General features: G+C 42.0%; 1 protein-coding gene across 2 annotated transcripts in view; it reads left to right on the top strand.

Moving 5' to 3' along the window:
- Positions 1–484: 484 nt before the first annotated feature.
- Positions 485–26492, top strand: part of LOC129819973 (transcriptional repressor p66-beta-like) — a 50199-nt gene continuing 24191 nt past the window's right edge. The window contains exon 1 of one of the 2 annotated variants that reach the window (XM_055876715.1): positions 485–998. The gene's annotated coding sequence lies outside the window, so the exon portion shown is untranslated. The remainder of the gene's footprint in view (positions 999–26492) is intronic. The other variant, XM_055876716.1, reaches the window with a different exon arrangement.

Here is a 26492-nt window from a genome sequence, read left to right as displayed (position 1 = left end):
ACAGGCTTAGGCTATACAATGCTTACATAGCCTATGCATAATCAATGCAAACATTTTTTTAATGAATAACAATATTGCTTGCCTTGTATGGACAACCTAAAGTGGAGTTCAACAATACTTCTGAGCCAAGTCCCTGTTTTAACAATCCTATTTTAGTTCCAAATATGCATATTGAAACATTTACATTCGATTGGGTTATAGTTTGTTAAGTAGGTCAGCAAGTGGAAGGCATTTTATTGTTCGTAATCGATTATTTTGAGTGTATTTCTATTGTAGCCTAAATGATAGGCTACTGATGTTACATGGTCATATGTATGAATATGTATGTGCCAGCCCTATATGTAGAATATGTATATGTATATAGGCTATATAGCCTATATTTTTTATACAAATCCTAAATTGTGTAAAAAATATACAATTTGAAAATAGATCAATTATATAACACCAAATTGAGTTATCTTATTTACGCTTTTGCGCATATGATTTACTGCCGTATCAAGCGGTTGATCTAGTGTTCTTGGTAGAAAGGCGATACAACAAGATAATTGAAATAACATTTGGGAAAAAATACTAGGTTCAAGATGAGTCCTAGAAACGGCATTGTTCCTCTGAGATTCAGTCGATGACCATCGCCGAATGAAGAGGGAGTTCATATGGCTGTCCACTATCTGTCAATGTAGTAAGCTTGCCTTGTGCTGCCGACACGGCGCGCATAACAACCCATTTAGTTACCATCATTTCACTGCTTCTTGTTCCCTCCCCTCCAGACATAGACAACAACACACACCTTAATAATAGGGGCGCGCCTTCGACATAGCCGGCGACCAATAACCCGTCTGTCTGGGCTGAGACCAAGGGGATGAGCGCTAGCCGAGGCCCAATCAGCGCTTTTGTGTTGCCTGCCGGTGCCGGGGACTGGTCGCGAGGAGCTACTGCAGCGCTTCAGGATCTGAAAGAGAACCCCGAGCTTGTGGAACCTGAGGGGAAAGTCTAGTCAGGTGAGTCCGAGGATATGGATAAGGCCTAGCTGAGATGGAATATAATTTTTGAAATTGCGGCGGCAGGATTTGGATTCTTTCGGATGGAGTAAACTCTCATTGGGTAGTAATAATCGCATCCAAGGTTATGGGGGGTGATTTTTTTTGGGGGGGGGGGGGGTGCTGCAAAGACAGACAATACAATAACATGGTTCATATATTGATGCAAGCTGATTTGCAAGCGACCAACAACCAACGGTTGGTTCAAAGTGACTAATCAAGGTCTGGGATCATTTGATAGGCATTTTTTGGATACATGTCGCGCTTTGTCATAAAGGACTCATGTGAAAGAAACAAAAGTTGAGAGCAATATTGAAGATTCGTGCAATGGCAACAAATTCGTTTCATTGTTTAATTTTGCGTCTCTGGGGGTTAACTCAGATTGGCGGAGAAAGCCCTGCGTGTGCCCGGCTGGCTACACAAGCAAAGCATGTGCACACGGTGAAATCCTCTAAATATACACAAATATTGCGCTTTAAAACACCTTGTATGAAGCATATCCGTGTGTAAGACCAATGTAGTGGTAGTTGTAGACACAAGACTAAAGTGGTAGCTTCACAGAGCTGTGTGGATGAGGCTACGGTGCACTGTAGCTGAGGCTGTACAATATTTTTTTTTAAATCCGAAAATCTATCAGCCATATACGTAAGTGAGGACGTTCTTAACTTGTTCCATATGCACTCAAATGGCTGCCCGACGCATGACATGTCGTAAGACTTGAAATGTAATTCTAACGCAGGGGCAACCACTGATTAGCAGCAGTAGATGAGTTTAGGAAAGAAACGCAGATCAATAGCTAATATGGGCCGGCTATTATTCTCGGTGCGGCAGACAAGTCAATAGTGAGACAGCGCCTAGTTTATTTAGATAGGCAGACTGGGTAGAGTCGAAGCTACCCAACTGGGCCAAGCCTAACTGTCTGATCCTTATGCGGCTTTGGCAACATTTTGGGGAGTCAGTGTGTAGACTTTCTTGCCAGGCATCTGTTGGAATATATATACATTGGTTCCCACTGAGAATAGTTTTAGCCCATTTATTAGCCTATCAATGGGATTGCCAAAAGACTTGGATGGAATTCAATTTAAAATATTCTACCCTTCCCTCATTGAATTACTTTCTAAAATGTTATCTGACAAGGGGAGCTCAGTGTCTATGTAGGCCTGGCTATAGCCTTCAGTTTACAGAACAATGTAAGGAAAAGTCTGCTGAATTTATGAGGACTAGTTGGAACACAGGAGAGACCATTCGTAAAAGTTCCAAATAAAGCCTATGTCCATAGCCACAGGAATTAGGGGTGCTAAGCACCCCCCTGAATAATCAGAATTTATTTTTAAAAATGTTATTAATCATACAAAAATAATAATGAAAAAAAACATATTTTTCACAAAAATAGTGCACTGGGCCTTTTATATATATTATACACGTTTGAAGCATCTCCAGCACAGGGTAAGCGTTTTTCTCTCTGCTTTGGCAAAAAAGGTAGTTGTATAATTAAGAACAGTATCTTGCAGGATTCAGTAGTTGTAATTGTAAGAGTGGTTGCCCTGTCCCTTTCTCTGTGATTGTCATTATAATGGGATCCAGAACAAACAAACTCTGTCCTCAAACATTTACATCAAAAGGTGCAAAGTTATGGGCAAAGACACAAAACAACCACATCAAATTAAATATGGGAAACAACCACTTTTTGTGCAGTATTAATTTACCATCCTTACAAACCACTTAATGTACGTTACTATATTGTAAGTAGGCTAGTCATCTAGTTTTGTACCTGTAGACTTTCCATCACCATAATGAAAAACAATGCACAATATAGTAATTGAGACATCAAGTGGTTTGTAATGATGTGGCTCACTTGGTAGCATGGCACTTGCAACGCTAGTGTTGTGGGTTCGATTCCCACGGGGGACCAGTACGAAAATGTATGCACTCACTAGTGTAAGATGCTCTGGATAAGAGTGTCTACTAAAATGGAAAAGGAATGAATAGATAATGTCAGTTTTCACATAGAAATAAGTTGCATTTGCGAAGTATTTAAAGAAACTGGAAAATGTAAATATCAAGCAAGTATTTTTATATTCCACAAGTATTATCAGATTAACTGATTTGTGCAGATAATTATAAGACTCAAGTTACAAATGCTGGTAAATACTAAAATACATCTATTTTTTTTAAATCACAAAAGTAGTGCACTGGGCCTTTACTAGTCCTGTGTTAGCAGACCGATATAGACATCTTCAGCGTGGGCAAAAAAAAAATTGCACCACCCCCAAACTACTTCCCGCGGCTATGCCTATATCTGTTCTATTTTGGGATCTCAACTTCAGAATGACGCAGGGGTACTCGGGCGCAATGAACAAGTTCCTTTTGGAGTTAAAACTCTGAAGCCAAGAGGAAGTATTGTCTTTCAGATCATATATGGAACTAAGACATGCATAACCTACTGTATCTATACCAATCCAAGATATGCAGGAATTAAGGATAAACACGTCTAAACATGGATCCTTCATCATGGGGCTTGTCTGAATATTGTATTTTTGCTTATTTAATGTTCCCTGTCTTTATAGGCCTACAATACTCTTTGAGAAGTATTTCAACCTGTGCTTTTCCACCAGACACTATATTCTACCAAGTAATCCAAAAGTACAGTACTTTCTGAGCCCTGGAAAAATCTAGTGCTCAGCTCTCTCTCTCTCTGTGTCTACCTACCTCTCTATCTCTCTGTATGAATGAAAGTCTGCAGTCTGTGAATGGGACTCCCTGGTGTTGAACACTGTCTAGCAGTATGAATGAATGGTTACGGCACTGCTTTGTCAATGATGGACCATCCATGGCCATGTACTCTAATGTGTATCACTCTACCATCCATACGCTCCTTTCCATATGTGTATGGAGAGACATGTGGCCCTGATCACGCTCAACTACATGGGGTAGAAGAGGAATCCATAACAAATGTATTTTTGGGGTGGCTGTAGCATATTCTTGAATTCTATTCCTGATATAGAGTATCAATAGTTCATCATCAAGGAGGTTTTACCCAGTTTAGGTAGTATGTGACATACTATGTTATTTATTTATTTGATTTCTTTGCAGTTCTTTAACACAATTGATGTGCTCCAGTACACTGGCACTGCCCGTGAAGGGATTTCACACAGTGTGCACACTTTAATTTCCATGGTGCCTTATCGCTACTGACTGCCTGGTGTAGCAAAGCCCATGAGGCCTCTGTTACTCGTCCTCCTGCATTTCTGATGCGACATTGTGCCAAGATTCAACCCTGAAAAGTTCCTATTTATACAGATTCAGTTCCACAAAGAAAGGTACGCTATTGCCTTGATAAATGTTCCACTGGTCGGTTTCTGTAGATGTGTATCATCAACGCAATATTTCAGATCGATCACAGATTATGGCTACAGCCAGTCCCTTGGCTCAGTAGAACTTGCCGATTTAATTTTTATCATCCGCTAAAACTATCAGGTTCTGCATCATTCTAATTTTAAGGATAAGCAACCGCTTCCTCTCTTGGGAACAAATCTGTTCCAAATTAACATTGCTTATAAATGAGATTTTAGGCCTATATCGGACAAACGGGGCAGTTTTATGTAGGCATTTATCATTTTTGGAGGGAAAGATCACAAAAGCACTCAATGTAGGTGGTCTTGGCCGTGCTTCAGGGTTGTTGACCTTGGTCAAAAGAAAAAAGGGTTGAAAACGGACGGCTGCCCTTTTAAACGCCCCTTTTGTCCCAGACACAACAACGTGACAGCCTCTAAATAAACGACCAGTGCACCTGCGGTTGAATAACAATAAACCAGGTGCCCTCCACTGATGTGCTTAGGATGCAGTCACAACGACCTCTGATGAAAGGATCATGTTGTGTTGGAGAAGCTTCAATGTTGAATATCCTAATATTGATCTCATGACCTTCAGAGGGAGGGGATTTGTCTCTCATGGTGTGGGGAAAAAATACGGTGTTGATTGCACTCACCCATTGATTCAGACACGTGCTTGTGTTTCAAGAGACCTGTGTGTGTGATGACCCTACCACTGAGTTGGCATGTCCAGATTGACTCAATGGCCCTGGGTTGGGCAGGGGACTGATGCTCTCTCTCTCACAGATAAAGCATGTGTGCCTTGACACCAGCTGTTCACATTCCCTGTTGGTTCTATACAAAAGCAGAGTCATGACAACACCATTACCTCAGACTTTCCTATGACAGAGTGTACAGGAAAGCTCTCTGAAAAATATCATGAGTGTACGACTTATTGGTCTGGAGAAGCTATAGTCCGGCACCTTTCCCACTTAAGTTTTTATCAGAGATGATTTTGAGGGGGTAGGGTACATTTTAAGACCGTAGCCTTTAATGGTCAAATTTGCAGTTGAGTCTGTCAGCTTTGGTACCACTATGTTGCTATGTTATTGTCCAGCATTCAAAACTAGGCCTATGTTTTTGAGCTCAAAAATATTTGCAGTGCAAAAGGATTGTCATACCCAACACAGCCTGTGGTACTTTCTGAAAGCTGCTGTGTCCAACAACTCCTTCCTTGTGTTTTCAGTCATGGGAAGAGGGATCCTTAGCACCCCATTAAAATCTATGCTCATTTAGTGGTCCATACTTATTTGAAATTAAGAGATAAACGCTCTCTGTTCGAGGGGAGAGAAATCTGTATAATTAGCTCTTAATCAGCAAAATTTAGTTTATTTAAGAATCCGCCCAAGTGAAACTCCTTTGAGGGGGAGAAGCCTTGTCGGTAGCTGGCACGTGGCGCTAATTGATATGTGTGATGGTAATGAATGCATGTAAAGTGTAACTATAAACAAGGGATTTATCTTGCATAAAAACGTGGGTACAACGGGAGTGTGAAAAAATTTCTTCACAGGCTTGTAATTTGTTTCTGACATGCCCAGGAATTTTGCAAACGATATCGCAGTTGATTCACATTGCGATTGTGCACATTGCAGCTTGTACAGAAAATGGAGTATTGAGAAGATCACTCTAATGCAGTGTTGGTTTTAGCCATTTTCTCCCTTTCTACGGGTCATGAAAGGTCAGCCCAGCTAAGGATGTCCCGTTAATTACATGTATAGTTTGTGTTATGTTTCAACCTGTTTAGCCTGTGCTGTTCCTTGAAATAATTGTAATTTAAAAGCAGTCCCGGTCCAAGCCAATGAGTAAGCCTTCAGTTTTAGTGAGAGGCATTCCCAAAGAGGAGTGTTGAGGCATGCATTGGGGGATATCCTTGCTTGTAATGTGGGTTCTGTTCAGTGAAAGTCCTGAATCAAAAATGGGTAGACTAAATGAAATTTCCAGCAGCTGTAGGCTCTACATGCTTACACATATTCTTTGGTTTACCAAAATCCGTCATTTTGAATCTGTAGGTGAGAGGGGAAGGTAATTGGCTAGACTTTCCCACAGATATTACACCGGTATTTTGTGTAGCAGGTAGCCTAGTGGTTACAGCGTTGGGCCAGTAACCGAAAGGTTGCTGGATAGAATCCCCGAGCTGACAAGGTAAAAATCCGTCGTTCTGCCTCTGAACAAGGCAGTTAACCTATTGTTCCCCGGTAGGCCGTCATTGTAAATAAGAATTTGTTCTTAACTGACTTCCCTAGTTAAAAGGTTTAAATAAATAAATAAAACATTTTTCATTTATTTTATTACATTGGCCTATTTGTTGTCAATCATAGAAGAAAGTACCTTTTACCACTCACCTTGGAATGCGCCTTCTATCAATGGGCAAAGCATCCTTAACCAGCAAACTAAGAAGAGTATCAATTTAATGAATTAGCAGCATGGGATGTAATTGGTTTGTGAATGGGTCTCGAATGCTTGGTTTTGCGTGTTAAGTGTGTGTGTGTTTTGGTGTCGCATCCTTGTTAACACCTGAATCGGAGTGGCTGTGTTCAGTGGGCTTCACGCAAGGCTTATTAAACCCTACGCAGAAACAAACAGCCCAGATGAATGGCTCCCTGCAACTCTTAATTAGCGGGCCTCCCCAACGTTTCGACTCTAAGCTACAGCGGGAAACGCAGCAAAATGCAGTTGTGGTCACCAAGAATCACCAGGTCCCGGCTGACTCATACCCTTTCACACTACCATGCCAACCCGAACCTTGCTGTGCTGGAATATATATTTTGTTTTCCAGTATAGTTCCAGCAAAGATGCTGGATGCGTAACCAAGCCAGCCCAGTACGACTTGGCTCAGATGAGTAGTGTGAACAGGATAGCCTTTAATTGGTTTGATCAGACAAAACTGAGACCTTTTAAATGACTCCTTTCATAAGAACATTTTAGGTCCACAGGGGTCCTATTGCCACCATGTTCTGTTGTGTTGAACCTCTGTGTCAGTGACCAAAAGGTTAAAACACGTAGGGCACCATGATGGCTAATTGGCACCCTTGTTCTGGATGAGTAGTTTGCCACTGTTGGCTTTCACAACATCCCCATTTCTGGGTGTTCCTTGTTGGGTTAATTATGTTTTTTGTTAAGATGAGCTTAAAATGCAAATGAATGGACTGCAAAGGTGGGCTGGGAGGTTGGCATGAAGGGGATGAGTTGGTAAAAGGAATGATAATGAAAGGCTGATGGACTGAGAGAGAAGTGGTGTCTGTGCTTGGTCCATTGATTATTTGCATGACACTCGAGTGAAGATGAGTTGACAGTGGGAAGAAGGCTACAAGAAAATTCTACTTTTACATTGGCATGTATAAAGTACTGCTTAATAGACTTGTAACATCTCCATTTAGGTGAGAAGACCATTATGTACCAATACTCCCTCAGACTTGGTTTGATGAAGAGAGGTGGTGATATGTATGCAGGTTTTGTATGCAGGAACTGCTGTATTGGACTCAGACTGAAGTGACACTATAGATTGACATTAGTAACTCACTTCCCACCTGTCAATGCAAAGATTGTTCCCCTCTTATAGCACTTCCCAGATCCACCAGGCAGTAACTTCTCAGATTTTCTCAAGGTTTATTGTGCAGCTGCAGTGCTACACTACTGTAGCTCTCCTTTTGTTGCACTGTGTACATTTCACATCTGAAAAAAGTCCTTTTGAAAATTGCTTAGACAGGAAATCACTGTTACGCCCTACAAAAACAAATTGATTTCAGTTTTATGTTGTGCCACGTCTTGTTAAATGAAGTGAATTTAATTGTCACCGAACACAATGTTTTTTTGTGTGTTTTTTTTCACCAAAATATGCCATTCACACATCACACCACTTTGACCCTGTGACCTTTTGTAGAACGTGTATCCTGTCACGGCTTTGCTCTTTTGACCTTTTTTCCCTGTGTTGAACTCTTTGTCCCATGTTCCCAGGGGGACGTGTCCTGGCTGTCATGTATCCCTTATCGTCACCCAAACACTGTCCCCTTCATTTACTGTATCAGTAGTGATGTCTATGCTGTTACGATTCAGCCGGAGATGAAAAGTAGTGTTAACAGAACTGGTTGGTAAACACTGAACGCAAGTTCAGTCTAGTTATAGTTGAATTTCTTTGCTCTCGCTGTCTTAGTTCTCTACACTACGGTCAGTAGGTGAAAGAGAATCTTACACTCCGTTTTTCTGTCAATAACTGTACTGTTATCAATGGTGTCCATCTTGGACTCTCCTTCAGGACAGCGTTTCTCAACGTATGTGTTTGATTCCATCACCACTTGATTCAACTAATCAGTCCAGCCTTTGATTTGTTGAATCCGGTGTGTTGAAATGGAACAAATATCTGCAATGGTTGGGGGTCCCCGAGGGCTATGTCCTAGTCGTCTTCACCCACAGCCCTCTCCCTCCCTCTCTCATATGAACATGTTTATGCACTGGAGCAGATTGCTATTCTACCCATTGAGATATTTCCTCATCCGTGTCCTTTATGGCAGCGTCAGCCCACCATGATTAGAAAACTACGGATTACCTTCTGCAATAGGGCACCTTTGTGTCGCTGTGGCCAGACCTCAAATGTATTTCGTTAGTGGCGTCAGCCCACAGAAGGCATCGGAAACGAGCAAGATGTTTCATATACTCTGTCTTTGTAGCTTCCTTCTCTCTTCCTTCCTGTAACCTATTTTCACCTGGCCCTGTATAGTGGGATCTTGTGTTGTCCTTTGTGTATGTGTGTGAGTGTATACGTACGTACCCATTACTCTTAGGTTGAGACAAGTGACTCTGCTGACGCTATCTCCTCTTGATGAAGCATCCCTCCCGTAAGAGTGTCAGTTGTGTGATTCAAGGGATTAGTGCTCACAGGGTTTAATGTAGAAAATCAGTCTGTGTTGATGTCTTCACTGTACCTATTATTCTCTGCTCTCCTCTCATTTCGTGGAAGACATCGATACCCTCACTGCCCCATTCAACCCCATTTTACAAATCTCCCAGCTACCTCAGTCTCTCCAGATGGCCAAAGTTCCAGCATTCCCAACCCCCCCCTTTTTTTTTTTGTTTAAACAACGAATGCCCCACCCTGTGGTCTGAAGTTCCGCAATGATCCCATTTTGTCAAGGTGCCAGGTTTTAGAATCAATGTCTCGCAAGAAGTAGATTTTCCTCTTCTGCCCTGAAAGCACAGGGGCTTCATTGCCCCTCCCCCACCCCTCTCTCCCTCCCTCCCTCTGACTTTTTCTCTCTCCCTGTCTTCGTGTGACGTCCTGACCACTAACGGCTACATATTAAGAGATAATTCCATACCCTGAGGTTACAAACCGGCTTAGACTAGCTCTCTCACGTTTTTGACTGTGCTGGGTACTCTGGGTAATAAAAAAAGAAAAGTGAACAGAATTGTGACCTTTTTTTTAAAGGAACAGGAGACATTTATGCCAAGAGTGACATTAAGTTAGGGTACTGTGTCTGAGAAACACAGGCACATCCACAAATACAAATGGTGGATGGAGTAGACTACAGATTCTCATCGCAAAATGTGGTAATCGTAGGGATAACCACACATTCTCAATGAACGAAACTCAATTCATTAGAATAGACTTGTTTTCATGGTGAACCAATGACTTGGGATGGTTTCTGATGCCCTCTTAAAATGCACTTATCTTTTGTTCTACCCTTGCCTCTCCAATTCCTCCTTGAGGAGGCAGAGTACCTCAAAAAACAGTGTCTCCAGTCATTGTTATGTAGTTACATTACGGTAAGGTAGGTCAGGGAAAATCCAGTCTCAATGAAAATCGTAATTAGTTAATCTGTATGCTAACCTACTGTATATGCCACAGTGCTGTATGTCAGCATGCCCACTTAAAGTGAAATGGTTCCATGCTTGATATGCACACAAAATCATAATCTATAAAAGCACAACGTCATGTCCATATGACCAACACTCAAATGAAACTCATTGGTCTGAGTAGACCGGAAAACAGCATGATATTTCAGTAGAAACATAGCTGGAGTATCAATGTTTTTCAAAAAACACATTTTATGTTAGATAATATTTATAATTTATCAGCTAAATATTCACACCTCAGTACCCAATGGTTTTCTCATTTGAGTGAATCATGGTTTTCCAGGAAGTGCTGAATATAAGATGGGTTCCATTGAAATGAATGGAATGAATTCCCATTCAGGTTCAATTAAATTAATGAAATGAGTTTACGCTCAAATTCAATGTAGAGACGTTACTGGAACTGGAGGTACTGTAACCAATTTCATTTCGATCCCAGTGTATAGGTATGTGTCCAATCTGTTTGTTGTATTATGGAATATGGTGTTTAGGATAAGTTTGATTTTGTTTCTTTCTTTTTTTAGCATTCGTACTACCCCAAGCACTGAATATCCCACACCGGTCTTTGAGACAACACATTTTGTTAATGGGCATTCTTCTGAACCCATCTGATCTTTGTGACCATGGGTTATGTCATTTATGTCTATCCCAAATGAAACATGGGAAACTAGCCTATGCCGTAGGGCCTCAGATGAGCTAGATTTGTTCTCAGCTATGTAACCTAAACTTATTGGGTCCTGGACCAATTTGGTCTGTGATTGGTAACCATGATGACCCATTGGGTTCTTGTCCGTTACCGCCCGTATGGTAGTCTCCAAAAACCCAGACGGTAAGGCAGCCCTGCCGTCTGTCGGGGACTTATTGAAATTAAATCCTGGGTTGTGTTCATTTGGCACCAACTGGAAGAAAACTGACTGAACTGAAGGGAGGGACAACATGGACTTGTCCAGTAAGAAACGCACATTTTTGTGTTGCAAAAATATTCTCGAAATAGTTTAAAACTGATGAACACAGCCTTAGTTGAAGATTCATTCCTTTTCTTGATAATGCTGCTACTGCTTGCTGCTCACCACTGATGGTCCCTCAAGGCCACTGTCGAGCTCCGCCATGTCAGCTACCTCGGGGCTCGCGTTTGTGCGCTCGACTCTTTGTCTCCAAACTTCACACCCCCACACACTTCCTCCACTCTGCCCCCTGCCACTGCCCACCCCCCCCACCCCTCTTCACCACCACCCTCCTCCTTCCTAGCCGCCCCTCTCTCCCTCCCTCAGGCGACAGCAGAACAGGAATTGATTAGTGGCACGGCTTAAAAATAGAAGGGGGTCGGTTGTCATGGCGATGACCACAATGAGCTGTTGTCTTGTTTAATGAAGACCAGGGGTGTGTTTTAAGTATTGTGGCTGAGCAGGGGTAGTGCGAGCGGGAGGAGAGACGTAGGTGTGTATCGATGCGGGTGTGTTTGCTGCCTGAAGGAGAGATGTGCGTTTGGTGTTCAGTAGATGAGGGAGACTTGCTCTTATTTTATGTTAGTGTGCAGGTGTGCACATATATGTTTGTACAGTTGAAGTCGGAAGTTTACATACTCCTTAGCCAAATGAATTTAAACTCAGTTTTTTCACAATTCCTGACATTTAATCCCAGTAAATATTGCCTGTCTTAGGTCAGTTAGGATCACCATTTCATTTTAAGAATGTGAAATGTCAGAATAATAGTAGAGAGGATGATTTATTTCAGCTTTTATTTCATTCATCACATTCCCAGTGGGTCAGAAGTTTACACACACTCAATTCGTATTTGGTAGCATTGCCTTGAAATTGTTTAACTTGGGTCAAACGTTTTGGGTAGCCTTCCACAACCTTCCCACAATAAGTTGGGTGAATTCTGGCCCGTTCCTCCTGACAGAGCTGGTGTAACTGAGTCAGGTTTGTAGCCCTCCTTGCTCGCACACATTTTTTCAGTTTTGCCCACAAATGTTCTATAGGATTTAGGTCAAGGCTTTGTGATGGCCACTCCAATACCTTGACTTTGTTGTCGTTAAGCCATTTTGCCACAACTTTGGAAGTATGCTTGGGGTCATTGTCTATTTGGAAGACCCATTTGCGACCAAGCTTTAACTTCCTGACTGATGTCTTGAGATGTTGCTTCAATATATCCACATTATTTTCCTTCTCATGATGCCATCTATTTTGTGAAGTGCACCAGTCCCTCCTGCAGCAAAGCACCCCCACAACATGATGCTGCCACCCCCGTGTTTCACGGTTGGGCTGGTGTTCTTCGGCTTGCAAGCATCCCCCCTTTTCCTCCAAACATAACAATGGTCATTATGGCCAAACAGTTCCCATTTTGTTTCATCAGACCAGAGGACATGTCTCTAAAAAGTACGATCTTTCTCCCCATGTGCAGTTGCAAACTGTAGTCTGGCTTTTTTATAGAGCAGTGGCTTCTTCCTTGCTGAGCGGCCTTTCAGGTTATGTCGATATAGGACTCGTTTTACTGTGGATATAGATACTTTTGTACCTGTTTCCTCCAGCATCTTCACAAGGTCCTTTGCTGCTGTTCTGGGATTGATTTGCACTTTTCGCACCAAAGTACGTTCATCTCTAGGAGACAGAATGCGTCTCCTTCCTGAGCGGTATGACGGCTGCATGGTCCCATGGTGTTTATACTTGCGTACTATTGTTTGTACAGATGAACGTGGTACTTTCAGACGTTTGGAAATTGCTCCCAAGGATGAACCAGACTTGTGGAGATCTACATTTTTTTTTCTGAGGTCTTGGCTGATTTCTTTTGATTTTCCCATGATGTCAAGCAAAGAGGCACTGAGTTTGAAAGTAGGCCTTGAAATACATCCACAGGTATACCTCAAATTGACTCAAATGATGTCAATTAGCCTATCAGAAGCTTCTAAAGCCATGACATAATTTTCTGGAATTTTCTAAGCTTTTTAAAGGCACAGTCAACTTAGTGTACGTATGTAAACTTCTGACCCACTGGAATTGTGATACAGTGAAATAATCGGTCTGTAAACAATTGTTGGAAAATGACTTGTGTCATGCACACAGTAGATGTCCTACGTGACTTGCCAAAACTATAGTTTGGTAACAAGAAATTTGTGGAGTGGTTGAAAAATGAGTTTTAATGACTCCAACCTAAGTGTATGTAAACTTCTGACATCATCTGTATTTATTTGGAAGTCCCCCCCCCCCCCCATGCCAATTTTACGTGGATGTTGTTGCTTCTGAGATGTGAGACTGATTTTCTCTGTCACAGTCTAAACCTTGATAGGCTTACTCAACCTGAGGGTGAACAAAAACCACCAATAAGAAATTAGATGTTGTAAGTCTGTCAACATCTCACAGTTGCAGTGCTTACTATTGACTTTGAACCCACATCCTCTTATCCATAACTCCTGAGCAGTTCAAGCCAACCAATTACAACTCTGTTGCCATGGGCGCAATCTGCCTAATTGGCCTCATTAGTGTCAGAAACTAGCCGTATGCAAATTCTGGTCATATTCCCAGCAGCGCCCCATCTGAGTAATATACGTTGCCAGTGTGTGGGTTGATCAGGATGTAGGTCCAATTAGTACATTAACCAATGAGCTTAGCAGCTGCCCCCTGCCCAGACCTCCCATTGGCTTTAAAAAAATAGCTGTGCCTTGTTTTTTGCTTTCCCCAGACATAACTTTATCAGCACAACAATTGTGATACGCTTGACCTCAAATTCCCTTTCTAACAACAAAAATGTGTTACTGATCAGTCCTAGGCTATAGTAACATATATCTACATTTGTGCGAAAAGTGCACAATAATTGTGAGCTATGGACTGCCACCTTTTGTCTGACTAATGTGTCACGTTCCTGACCTATTTCTGTTAGTTTGTTATATGTGTTAGTTGGTCAGGACGTGAGTTTGGGTGGGCATTCTATGTTTTCTGTTTCTATGTTGGTTTATGGGTTGCCTGGTATGGCTCTTAATTAGAGGCAGGTGTTTGGCGTTCCTCTAATTAAGAGTCATATTTAGGTAGGTGTTTTCACAGTGTTCGTTGTGGGTGATTGTCTCCTGTGTTTGTGTATGTCGTTGCGCCACACGGGACTGTTTTCGGTTTGTTTGTTCAGTGTCATTTATGTGTAGGCTTTTTCCCTGTTCGTGCGTTCTCGTGTGTTATGTGAGTCCGTCGTCCAGATCTGTCTACACCGTTTGTTGTTTTGTTAGTTTATTAGTCAAGTTCGTGTTTTCGTGTTTTTCTTTAATAAATCATGTCTTCACAATCCGCTGCATATTGGTTCAATCCCTGCTCCTCCTCTTCTGATGAAGAGGAAGAGGAAAACCGTTACATAATGTGAACTTTACTTGTGATCGGTGTCTACCAAACTCCCAGCACTGATGGTCTTTCCAGAAAATATGTATTTGACATTTTTAGATTTTATTGTGTTGATGAATTGATTGTATATTTATTTGTAAATGGGATCAAATAATTCAGCATTAGCTGCTATTGATACCATGTAATGTTGCTTCATTGAAAAAATGTATGAACTATTCTCTCTATCTTGTAGCTCAATCAATTGGCCCACTTACCATCACCAGTTTGTTTTTCTATGTAGTTGCACAACGTTTAGTGCAAAAGCCAAGCTAACAGTATACCTCCCAACAACTCGTAAAGCTAATTGGCTCATTGTTCCATTTCTCTGCCCTGCCTTAGTGAGCCAGTGAATTTGTCAATAATCCGTTTTAACAGATTTGGTGACTAATAAAATTGGCTCGTCTACATCTCCCCTCCATTTTCTTGAACGATGGGATTTAGACGTTCTCGCTGTATGCTTCCACTGTTTTCTGCTTACAACATTTGCATAGCCAGGTAGTTTTCCAACCTGCATCAAGGTTTATTCCAATCGTAAGACCAATACTAATCAAGGTATAGATTTCCATCAACTAGATTACTGTTTTTTATTTTTATGAACTCATCAATCAATGTTGATTCTTGGGGTACTAAGCCTGGAAACCAATATAAGGTTATATAATTACTAAGGAATGAGTATGGAGCTCTTGTAGGAAACCTCTGTAGAAACCAAGCTTTGGCCCCAAATGAACCCACATCTCTGGCATTTTGGTGCTGCTCACCATTTGGTAAGCTCATGTTCCCCTATAATGCATTTTCCTTAACTATAAGCACTATAAAAGAAAAAAGATGGCTCATCTGCAAATGCTATTACACCGAAGAGATCTTATCGAGTGAAATGGAGGGAAAGGTGGAAACAGGACCTCTGCAACCCCAGCGTTTCTGACCTGTATGGTGTTTTGTCTCCTGCAATACGTCGCCTGCGCCGTTACGAGGTGCATGAATGGCTGCAGCATGAGATCATGAAACCAGTGTCTGCTACTGAAGTAATATTTCTGCTTTATGTGCCCTTGGGGATGTCGCACTCTCGCCTGGTGCGTTGTCGCCTGTGTAAGCGAGTTCACAGTGTCTGTGCCCTGCTGTGCAGAGCCCCATCGGACTGCTCTCCTAATCACAAAGGATTGGCTGTTTTGTCGTGACGACCTTCAACCCCGAGCAGGGCAGCTCAACTGCCTTAAATCTGGACTTTGTCTCCATTGTGCAGAAATGTGGGTCTGCCGCCGAATGTTAATCATAAATATCCCTCAGAAGTTCAGAGCATACAGCTACGCTAATGAAAATAGGCCCTTATCTGATCCGTTGATACTAGGGTCGCAAACGGCCTGTGGAATTCAGAAGAACTCTAAATCTGAGGATGCGTGAGGGATACTCGGGGGGGTTACAGCCAATTTAAACACCAGTCACGTGTATGAAGCTATTTTCAGCAACCAAAATCATATGACAAATGATATGACCTCCACATGATGTCATTATTCCAATAGCATTATTGCCATGTTCAACTGGTTAATAAATGTTCACCAGTTCGTGAAAGGTTCATAGGATTTCTCTCAGAAACCCATTAATCACAATGGAAAGCCAGTATTTCTATTTTCCGTGCTATTCCTCAGACAGTTTATATTTATATGTGGTACAAGCACACCAACCTATGTCTATAGTTACTCTATCCTGCTTTGGAACTGGGAATGTGGAACTGGAGATTAGTCAGCCATCAATGGCCATGGGCGCTGAGCTCAAATTAAAGATGTCTGCCCTATAGCCTTAGAGAAGCTGACTCATGCCAACACTTACCTTTTCACTTCACCAACCATTATCTTAAACAAATAGGTGCCTATTCCTCATCCCCATGAACTTCCATGAAACACTATAATACAACTTTGAATGAAGTTTGTTAATTATGCAAGCTAGTTAATCAATTAGACTCCTTTTTAATTTCAGCATATGTACGTAGTCGTGGCACTATCCCTCCAAACCACATACAAGGCCAAGGGGGATAGCAGGACTGGATTGTGCGTTTCCAGAAAGGTCCCAGAGCCCAGCAGCCACCCCACATCCCCAGAGACTTGCAATGCTCACCCTGTCTGACCCTGTGACAAGGCCAGGCTTTTATAACTCCTAACTGGGTCACAGCCCAAAGCTTTGTGATACTATACCACAAATTACATACATTACTTAGAACACCATACATAAGTGACTTATAAGGCCATGCTGATAACTGTGATGATGATACAGATGATTTGTAATGACAAATATGTTGACTCGATTAGGGATTCAGCCCCAGAGCATTTCACAAGGGTGAGTGTCCACTTGTGTTATGGTGATGGCGGCCATTTTGTGTGCCTGCAATGCTCGCTCGGCATCAGATGCGGTGAAGAGGAAAAGGATTAATCGAGCCAATTGAGCTGGTGGGTGATCAGACAAGCTGGATGGGTAGAGCCAGAGATTTTTTGGGAGTTTGGCCAGGATCACAGGATGGAGATGAGGGGGCAGGGTGGTGATGGCGAAACACCCCCCCACCCCCCTGCGCCTCTGCGATAAGCACCCCTACCATCAGACGAACGTAACGGTTAATAAATATATATATATTAGAAAAAGAGGATGCTCTCAGTCTTGTGTGAAGTTGAGTCAGAAGGGGGTGAAGAATTTATTCATTTTCTCCCTCTCTCTAGCCCTGGGTGAAAGATGCAGTGCCACCAGCGTTTTGGGTTGGGGAAGGTGGGGTGCAGGAGTTGCATCAGCCAAAAGAATTGGCATGATGCAGATCATGGTGAAATGAGCTGCGGATTCCACCGTATTGTTGCAAATGGCCTTATTACTGTTGTACCCCACCATCTGGAATTTGGCCTGTTTGGTAAACTCCAAACCAGTTATGTCTAGCAGCATAGGACGATTGATTGTGTGGACATTTTAACGTTAAGGTGTCTGGAGGTGTTGGATTCTTGGGGTGCAAAAAAATAGGGGGACATTTTGCTGTGTGTGTGTGCTCTGATCTGATCGACAGGCAGCAGTTGTGTGCACATAAAGAAAATGGTGTGTGTCGGTGGGTGGATGGGGGGGGGGGGGGGGGGAATTAACGGTTGGCATTATGACAGGGTAGCGTGTCGAGAGCATTTTTGTATTTTTTTCTGCTCGATCTTCCTCTGTCCTCGCCCCCACCCTCCCACCTATCTCTTCCTCACACAGCATCCCCCACCACGCACACACACTTTTTTTTAGATGGGGGTAGTGTAATGTAAATGCATTAATAAAAAATAAAGCCCTCCGCTGTCAGTACCTTCGAGGGCCCCCAGAAAGTAAGCATGTGTGTTTATTTTTACAACGAGGGGGGAGAGATGGGGGGGGGGGGCAGGCATACTTCTATTTTTTGGGGGGGGGGGGGGTGCAGGAGAAGGGAGGAGTCACTTATGCACACTTCTTTGTGGTGTGGCACAGCTGTAGTAGAATGCTGGAGAGGGGAAGATGAGGGTTGAGCATGGATGAGTGCGGGTTACAAAAGAGTGCCTTATGTTGGAATGGTCTGTTATGTTCCAGTGTGACACATTTTTGGGGTAGGATACCTCAACTGGCAGCTTCATTAAATAGTACCCGCAAAACACCAGTCTCAACTAGAGGTCGACCGATTAATCGGATTGGCTGATTTAATTTTGGCCGATTTCAAGTTTTCATAACAATCGGAAATCGGTATTTTTGGACACCGATTTGGCCGAATATTTTTTATTTGTATTTTTTTTTTTACACCTTTATTTAATCTTTATTTAACTAGGCAAGTCAGTTAAGAACACATTCTTATTTTCAATGACGGCCTCGGAACGGTGGGTTAACTGCCTCGTTCAGGGGCAGAACAACAGATTTTTACCTTGTCAGCTCGGGCGATTCAATCTTGCAACTTTACAGTTAACTAGTCCAACGCTCTAACCACCTGATTACATTGCACTCCACAAGGAGCCTGCCTGTTACGTGAATGCAGTAGAAGCCAAGGTAAGTTGCTAGCTAGCATTAAATCACAATCACTAGTTAACTACACATGGTTGATGATATTACTAGTTTATCTAGCGTGTCCTGCGTTGCATATAATCGATGCAGTGCGTATCGTTGCTCAAATGTGTACCTAACCATAAACATCAATGCCTTTCTTAAAATCAATACACAGAAGTATATATTTTTAAACCTGCATATTTAGCTAAAAGAATTCCAGGTTAGCAGGCAATATTAACCAGGTGAAATTGTGTCACTTCTCTTGCGTTCATTGTACGCATAGTCAGTGTATATGCAACAATTTGGGCCGCCTAATTTGCCAGAATTTTACGTAATTATGACATAACATTGAAGGTTGTGCAATGTGACAGGAATATTTAGACTTATGGATGCCACCCGTTAGATAAAATACGGAACAGTTCCGTATTTCACTGAAAGAATAAACGTTTTATTTTCGAGATGATAGTTTCCGGATTTGACCATATTAATGACCTAAGGCTCGTATTTCTGTTTGTTATAATTAAGTCTATGATTTGATAGAGCAGTCTGACTGAGCGGCGGTAGGCAGCAGCAGGCTCGTAAGCATTCATTCAAACAGCACTTTCCTGCGTTTAGCCTGAAGCTCTTCGCTGTGCTTCAAGCCTATCAACTCCCGAGATTAGGGTGGTGTAACCGATGTGAAATGGCTAGCTAGTTAGCGGAGTGCGCGCCAATAGCGTTTCAAACGTCACTCGCTCTGAGACTTGGAGTAGTTATTCCCCTTGCTCTGCATGGGTAATGCTGCTTCGAGGGTGGCTGTTGTCGTCGTGTTCCTGGTTCGAGCCCAGGTAGGAGCGAGGAGAGGGATGGAAGCTATACTGTTACACTGGCAATACTAAAGTGCCTATAAGAACATCCAATAGTCAAAGGTTAATGAAATACAAATGGTATAGAGAGAAATAGTCCTATAATTCCTATAATAACTACAACCTAAAACTTCTTAACTGCGAATTTTGAAGAACTGAATATTGAACCAACAGCTTTCATATGTTCTGAGCAAGGAACTTAAACGTTAGCTTTTTTACATGGCACATATTGCACTTTTACTTTCTTCTCCAACACTTTGTTTTTGCATTATTTAAACCAAATTGAACATGTTTCATTATTTATTTGAGGCTAAATGTATTTTATTGATGTATTATATTAAGTTAAAATAAGTGTTCATTCAGTATTGTTGTAATTGTCATCATTACAAATAAATTTAAAAAATTGGCCGATTTTAATCGGTATCGGCTTTTTATGGTCCTCCAATAATCGGTATCGGCTTTTTATGGTCCTCCAATAATCGGTATCTGCGTTGAAAATCATAATCGGTCGGCTCTAGTCTCAACGTCAACAGTGAAGAGGTGACCCCGGGATGCTGTGTCCAGTGTCTGTGTTCTTTTGCCCATCTTAATCTATACTTTTTATTGGCCAGTCTGAGATATGGCTTTTTCTTTGCAACTCTGTCTAGAAGGACAGCATCCTGGAATCGCCTCTTCACTGTTGACGTTGAGACTGGTGTTTTGCGGGTACTATTTAGTGAAGCTGCCAGTTGAGGACTTGTGAGGCGTCTATTTCTCAAACTAGACACTCTAATGTACGTGTCCTCTTGCTCAGTTGTGCACCGGGGCCTCCCACTCCTCTTTCTATTCTGGTTAGAGGCAGTGTGCGCTGTTCTGTGAAGGGAGTAGTACACAGCATTGTACGAGATCTTCAGCTTCTTTGCAATTTCTCGCATGAAATAGCCTTCATTTCTCAGAACAAGAATAGACTGACGAGTTTCAGAAGAAAGGTCTTTGTTTCTGGCCATTTTGAGCCTGTAATCGAACCCACAAATGCTGATGCTCCAGATACTCAACTAGTCTAAAGAAGGCCAGTTGTATTGCTTCTTTTATCAGCACACAGTTTTCAGCTGTGCTAACATAATTGCAAAAGGGTTTCTAATGATCAATTAGCCTTTTAAAATGATAAACTTGGATTAGCTAACGCAACATGCTATTGGAACACAGGAGTGATGGTTGCTGATAATGGGCTTCTGTACGCCTATGTAGATATTCCATTAAAAAAATCTGCCATTTCCAGCTACAATAGTCATTTACAACATTAACAATGTCTACACTGTATTCCTGATCAATTTGATGTTATTTTAATGCACAAAAAAATTGCTTTTCTTTCAAAAACAAGGACATTTCTAAGTGACCCCATACTTTTGAGCGGGTGGGTGTGGGGGTGGGGGTGGGGGTGGGGGTGGGTGTGGGGGTGTGTGTGTGGTGTGAGGAACTCTGCCCAGAGTGGGGTAAATGAAAAATGGTGATTTGGGGTAAAGGGGGATGATGTTCTTGTCTCAAATTATCTCTCCTCCCTCTCGCACAGTCTTTCTTTCTTTTTCGTTTCCCTTAGCTGCTGCTGCGTTGGCTGGCAAAGTGCCCAAAGCCGTGAGTCTGTCACGGAATGCGCGTGTGCAGGTTTCTGTGAAAGGAGGGAGGGGTGGGCGTTTAGGCGGAGGGATAAGGGGGAGAGTGGTTGGGGAGAAAGAGTCTGGTTTGTGTAGCAGCTGACTGAAACAGCCATTATATTATGTAAAGGCAGACGGGGGAACAGTGGGGGCAAGACTGACGCGCACCACAGAAGCCGCACTGATTGGCTCGGCCAGTGCCATTGTTGGCCATGCGCGTGCTTGTGTTTTTTTTTCTGTCTCTCATTAGAGGTGGGTGGCTTGGCATGGAGGTTGCAAGGGTGTTTATACATGAAATGGAGACTGTGATTCACATCATGCCTTTTGAGGCATCCAAAATGAAACGAGGCAAATGTGCACTCGCATTGCCCCGACACTCCCTGAGTCCTTATTATTGAGGAGGGGATATTACGTTATCGTAAAAGATTCCCCACTTTTTTTTTTAAAGAGAACGCTTCAGATCTGGAGATGATAATATTGAGATGTAACAGAATGACAGGCTGAATGGATTTAATGGTGCCAGCCAAAAGAATAAGATAATGCTATAGATGAGGGGGAATTATAGAAAGACATCACAAGGAATAATCCACTAATAGGGAAGTGATTAAGCGATTAAAAGGGGCCAATTAAATCTCTTATTTGAATTCCAATTGATGAGGAGCTCGCTACATGACATTTTTGTAAAGTTAGATGTAGGGCCTTTGGGATTAATTAGATGATGGTTCCTATACTACGGTGCAGGTGAACTACTAATGCTGATGGCTCAGTCTTACAAAGGTCATTTCATGGCAGGTGTTTGTATACTGTGACCCTTTTGAGGGCCAAATAAATCTTCTAACGTGATTCAGTGCTGAAGTTGAGAACAGTTTGGACTAGAAAAAGAGTCTTTGCACTCTTCGAACAATGCACATTTCAGTAATTTAATGTGCCAAGCTTTTGACCTTTGTCAGAGCATCTGATTCTCTGATAGCTTAAAACAGAATGTGACTGTTTTGAGAAGCCAGTGAAACAAACTTGCCCTTGAAGAGCTTGACCTCCACATTGCCCTTCACTTGGCAATGACCAGCGAGCATGGTCTGAGAGTTGTGTTTTCAAGAGCTCAGTCTGGCTACCTGTGAGTCTACCCAAGAATATAGATCCTTTTGTAACACTGTTCGAAGTCTGACTCCACGTTTGTAGGTAAACCTGATGTTGAATCATTTGCGACAGCCCCATGTATAGATGAGGCACAAGTTATTCTATTTTGACAGTTGCAATCACAGCAAATTGGGGATACATTTCGTCTTTGAGACCCTTAACTTTTGGACATTACTTTACTGGTGGTGGGTACATCTGGCTCTTTATTTGGTTTCAAGTTTTGTGAGACTCATTTGCACCAGGACTGAAACCTTAGTGCTAAAGTGGTAGGCTATAAACAGAATACTTCACAAGAAAGTAGACCATTGGTATGTGTTGTGAGGACCAAGGATTCAGTGGAACACAGTCACCAGTCTTCTTCAGACGGTGTGGCTGGAGACTGTGTTCTTCTTACCAGACCTCATCAAACGCCTCCATCTCTGTGAGGTCAAGTGCGAATCAGACCACATCCGTCAACATGGCTGAACACGCATAGCGGTTGCCTGTCACCAAGGTGAATAAGGTCAGAACGTCAGCAGAGAAACCGTACTATACAAGGTTGTCCACTGTTGGCGTATCTATTTATTATGGCCATTAAAATGTTAGCTATTTAAATCAGATCCAACAATATTATCAAGGGTCTAGAAATCAAAGGCTTAAAAACAATCAATTGTCCTATGCTGCTAGACAAAATTGGTTTGGAGAGTGACGTCTCATGTTTTCTTTTAAATCCGCAATCTGGATCACTGCACAGGTTTTCATCAAGGTTCTCTCTGTACTTTGCTCTGTTTGTCTTTCCCATGATCCTGACTAGTCTCCCAGTCCCTGCCACTGAAAAACATCCCCACAGCTTGATTCTGCCACCATGCTTCATCGTAGGGATGGTGCCAGGTTTCCTCCAGATGTGACGCTTGGCATTCAGGCCAAAGAGATCAATCGTGGTTTCATCAGACCAGAGAATCTTGTTTCTCATGGTCAGAGTCTTTATGTGCCTTTCGGCAAACTCCAAGCGGGCTGTCGTGTTTTACGGAGGAGTGGCTTCTGTCTGGCCACTACCATAAAGGCCTGATTGGTGGAGTGCTGCAGAGATAGTTGTCCTTCTGGAAGGTTCTCCCATCTCCACAGAGGAACTCTGGAGCTCTGTCAGAGTGATCATCGGGTTCTTGGTCACCTCTCTGACCAAGGCCCTTCTCCCCTGATTGCTCAGTTTGGCTGGGCGGCCAGCTCTAGGGGTGTCTTGGTGGTTCCAAACTGCTTCCATTTAAGAATCAGGGAGGCAACTGTGTTCTTGGAGACCTTCAATGCTGCAGAAATGTTTTGGTACCCTTCCCCAGATCTGTGCCATTGACACAATCCTGTCTCGGAGCTCTATGAACAATTCCTTTGACCTCATGGCTTGGTTTTTGCTCTGACATGCACTGTCAACTGTGGGACCTTATATAGACAGGTGTGTGCTTTTCGAAAGCATGTACAATCAAGTTTTAGAAACATCTCAAGGATGATTCATGGAAACAGGATACACCTGAGCTCAATTGAGTCTCGTAGCAAAGGGTCTGAATACTTATGTAGATCAGGTATTTCTGTTTTATATGTAATACATTTGCAAAAAAAATATAAAAACCTGTTTTTGCTTTGTCATTATGGGGTATTTTGTGTAGATTGAGGAAACCTTTATTTAACCCATTTTAGAATAAGGCTTTAACGTAACAAAATGTGGAAAAGGGGATGGGGTCTGAATATTTTCCGAATGCACTATATGTGGCCCCGCCTACACCGAACAACTTGTTTATTTTAATTATATGAGCAGAAAATATTCTACATTTATTTTGGAATGGCAAGCCAGACAAAATAAAATGGGCCTATTTTATATAATGAATATGAATTCGGAGAGGGCTTTAATGATTTAAATATTAAAGCATAGAGAGAGGTTCAAAAGGCTTCAGTCATACAAAAGTTATACTTATCCAAACTTGTTCTCCAGCAGATTAGTAAGAATGGCTCACCCCGTAAAAAAACAAACCAATGTTGAAATAAATGTTTTTCCCTTTATCCAGATTACAACATCCTCCACTTTCAGTTATTTGAAAATGAAATAATGTACAAAATGTGTTCTTTTTAAAACAAGCCATAGAAAGCTGGTTGCAATTTCAGTTTCGTCCACCAGAAAAGACAGAACAAATATTATGGTTAACTCAAATATTCTAATTGATCTAAAAAATATGTCTACTTTTTCTTAATGATATCATAAATAGGACTGGTGGAGTTATGTCACACATCAAGCTAACAAAAATATTTGGAAATGTCTGCTCTGTCCAAAATTACATTTACATTTACATTTAAGTCATTTAGCAGACGCTCTTATCCAGAGCGACTTACAAATTGGTGCATTCACCTTATGACATCCAGTGGAACAGCCACTTTACAATAGTGCATCTAGATCATTTTAAGGGGGGGGGGGGGGGGCAGAAGGATTGCTTTATCCTAGGTATTCCTTGAAGAGGTGGGGTTTCAGGTGTCTCCGGAAGGTGGTGATTGACTCCGCTGTCCTGGCGTCGTGAGGGAGTTTGTTCCACCATTGGGGTGCCAGAGCAGCGAACAGTTTTGACTGGGCTGAGCGGGAACTGTACTTCCTCAGTGGTAGGGAGGCGAGCAGGCCAGAGGTGGATGAACGCAGTGCCCTTTGCTGCAACCAATTGATTGCAGCATTACTGCAAAAATGGAGGAGGCAAGTCAAAGGGGGAGAAGCTAAGGAACTTGTCTGTCAGCCCTACATTAAAGACCAAAATTAGTATAAAAATGTTTTGGGTGATAAATAAAAAAGTATACCAGTTCCATTTAATAAGGACCAAAAAATTCACTTCTGCGCCATACAGGTTGCCAAATATTTTCAATGTGCCGATTCCATTGTGCTTGGTTTATGAACTTATTCACAAAACAACGCCTGATTCAAAACTTATTGTTTCAATTTAAATTATTATACAAAATTCTTGCAACCAATAAAATGTTTTGTATATGGAGGATACAATCATCCCAGCTCTGCAGATTTTGCTGCAAAGACACAAAATAATTTGATCACTTGTTTTGGTACTGGCTATATGTAGCTTGTTTTTGGTCACAGGTTCAGGAATGGCTGAAAATAGAAACATTTACCTAAAAGTAACTCTGCAAATGGCACTGCTGGGTGATTCGAAAATCCGTAGTCAATCGATCAATAGTCTAATAATACTCTTAGTAAAAATCGAAACATTTGATTTCGAATCTATAGAAACTATGACAATCAGAAGGTTCAGAACTTTTGTGAAACATGACAACATAGTTGAAAAAATATGGCAAGTAGAAATGGGATAAATGGGAGGTGTTAAGGGTAGCTGAAGGGTGGGAATAAAGGAAAAGAAGGATAAGTAAGGGCATATGTATATGTATACTTTGGAAGTAAAAGTCAAAGTATTGTTGTCCATTAGTTTACTCCAATTAGAGGAGGGGTGATAGGGTTAGGGGAATATAATAATGAAAGAAAATACATTGAACAAAAATAGAAACGCAACATGTAAAGTGTTGGGCCCATGTTTCATGAGCTGAAATAAAAGATCCCAGAAATGTTCCATAAGCCAAAAAATAGTGTTCACAAATTTGTTTACATCCCTGTTAGTGAACATTTCTCCTTTGCCAAAAGAATCCATCTACCTAACAGGTGTGGCATATCATGAAGCAGATTAAACAGCATGATCATTACACAGGTGCACCTTGTGCTGTGGACAATAAAAGGACACTCTAAAATATGTAGTTTTGTCACACAACACAATGTCACAGATGTCTTTTGAGGGAGCGTGCAATTGGCATGTCCACCAGAACTGTTGCTAGAGATTTGAATGTACATTTCTCTACCATAAGCCGCCTCCAACATTGTTTTAGAGAATTTGGCACTACGTCCAACCGAACAACAACCGCAGACCCCGTGTAACTACCCCAGCTCAGGACCTCCACCCGGACAGCTGATGAAACTGTGGGTTTGCACAACCAAAGAATTTCTGCACAAACTGTCAGTAACCGTCTCAGGTAAACTCATCTGCGTGCCTGTCATCCTCACCAGGTTCTTGACCTGATTGCAGTTGGCGTCATATCTGACTTCTGTGGGCAAATGCTCACCTTTGATGCCACTGGCACGTTAGAGAAGTGTGCTTTTCACGGATGAATCCCGGTTTCAACTGTACCGGGCAGATGGCAGACAGCGTGTATGGAGACGTGTGAGCGAGCGGTATGCTGAAGTGTCAACGTT

The sequence above is a fragment of the Salvelinus fontinalis genome, chromosome 22 (genome assembly GCF_029448725.1).
Source record: "Salvelinus fontinalis isolate EN_2023a chromosome 22, ASM2944872v1, whole genome shotgun sequence".
Classification (NCBI taxonomy): domain Eukaryota; kingdom Metazoa; phylum Chordata; class Actinopteri; order Salmoniformes; family Salmonidae; genus Salvelinus; species Salvelinus fontinalis.
This window is presented reverse-complemented; position numbering and strand designations above follow the sequence as displayed.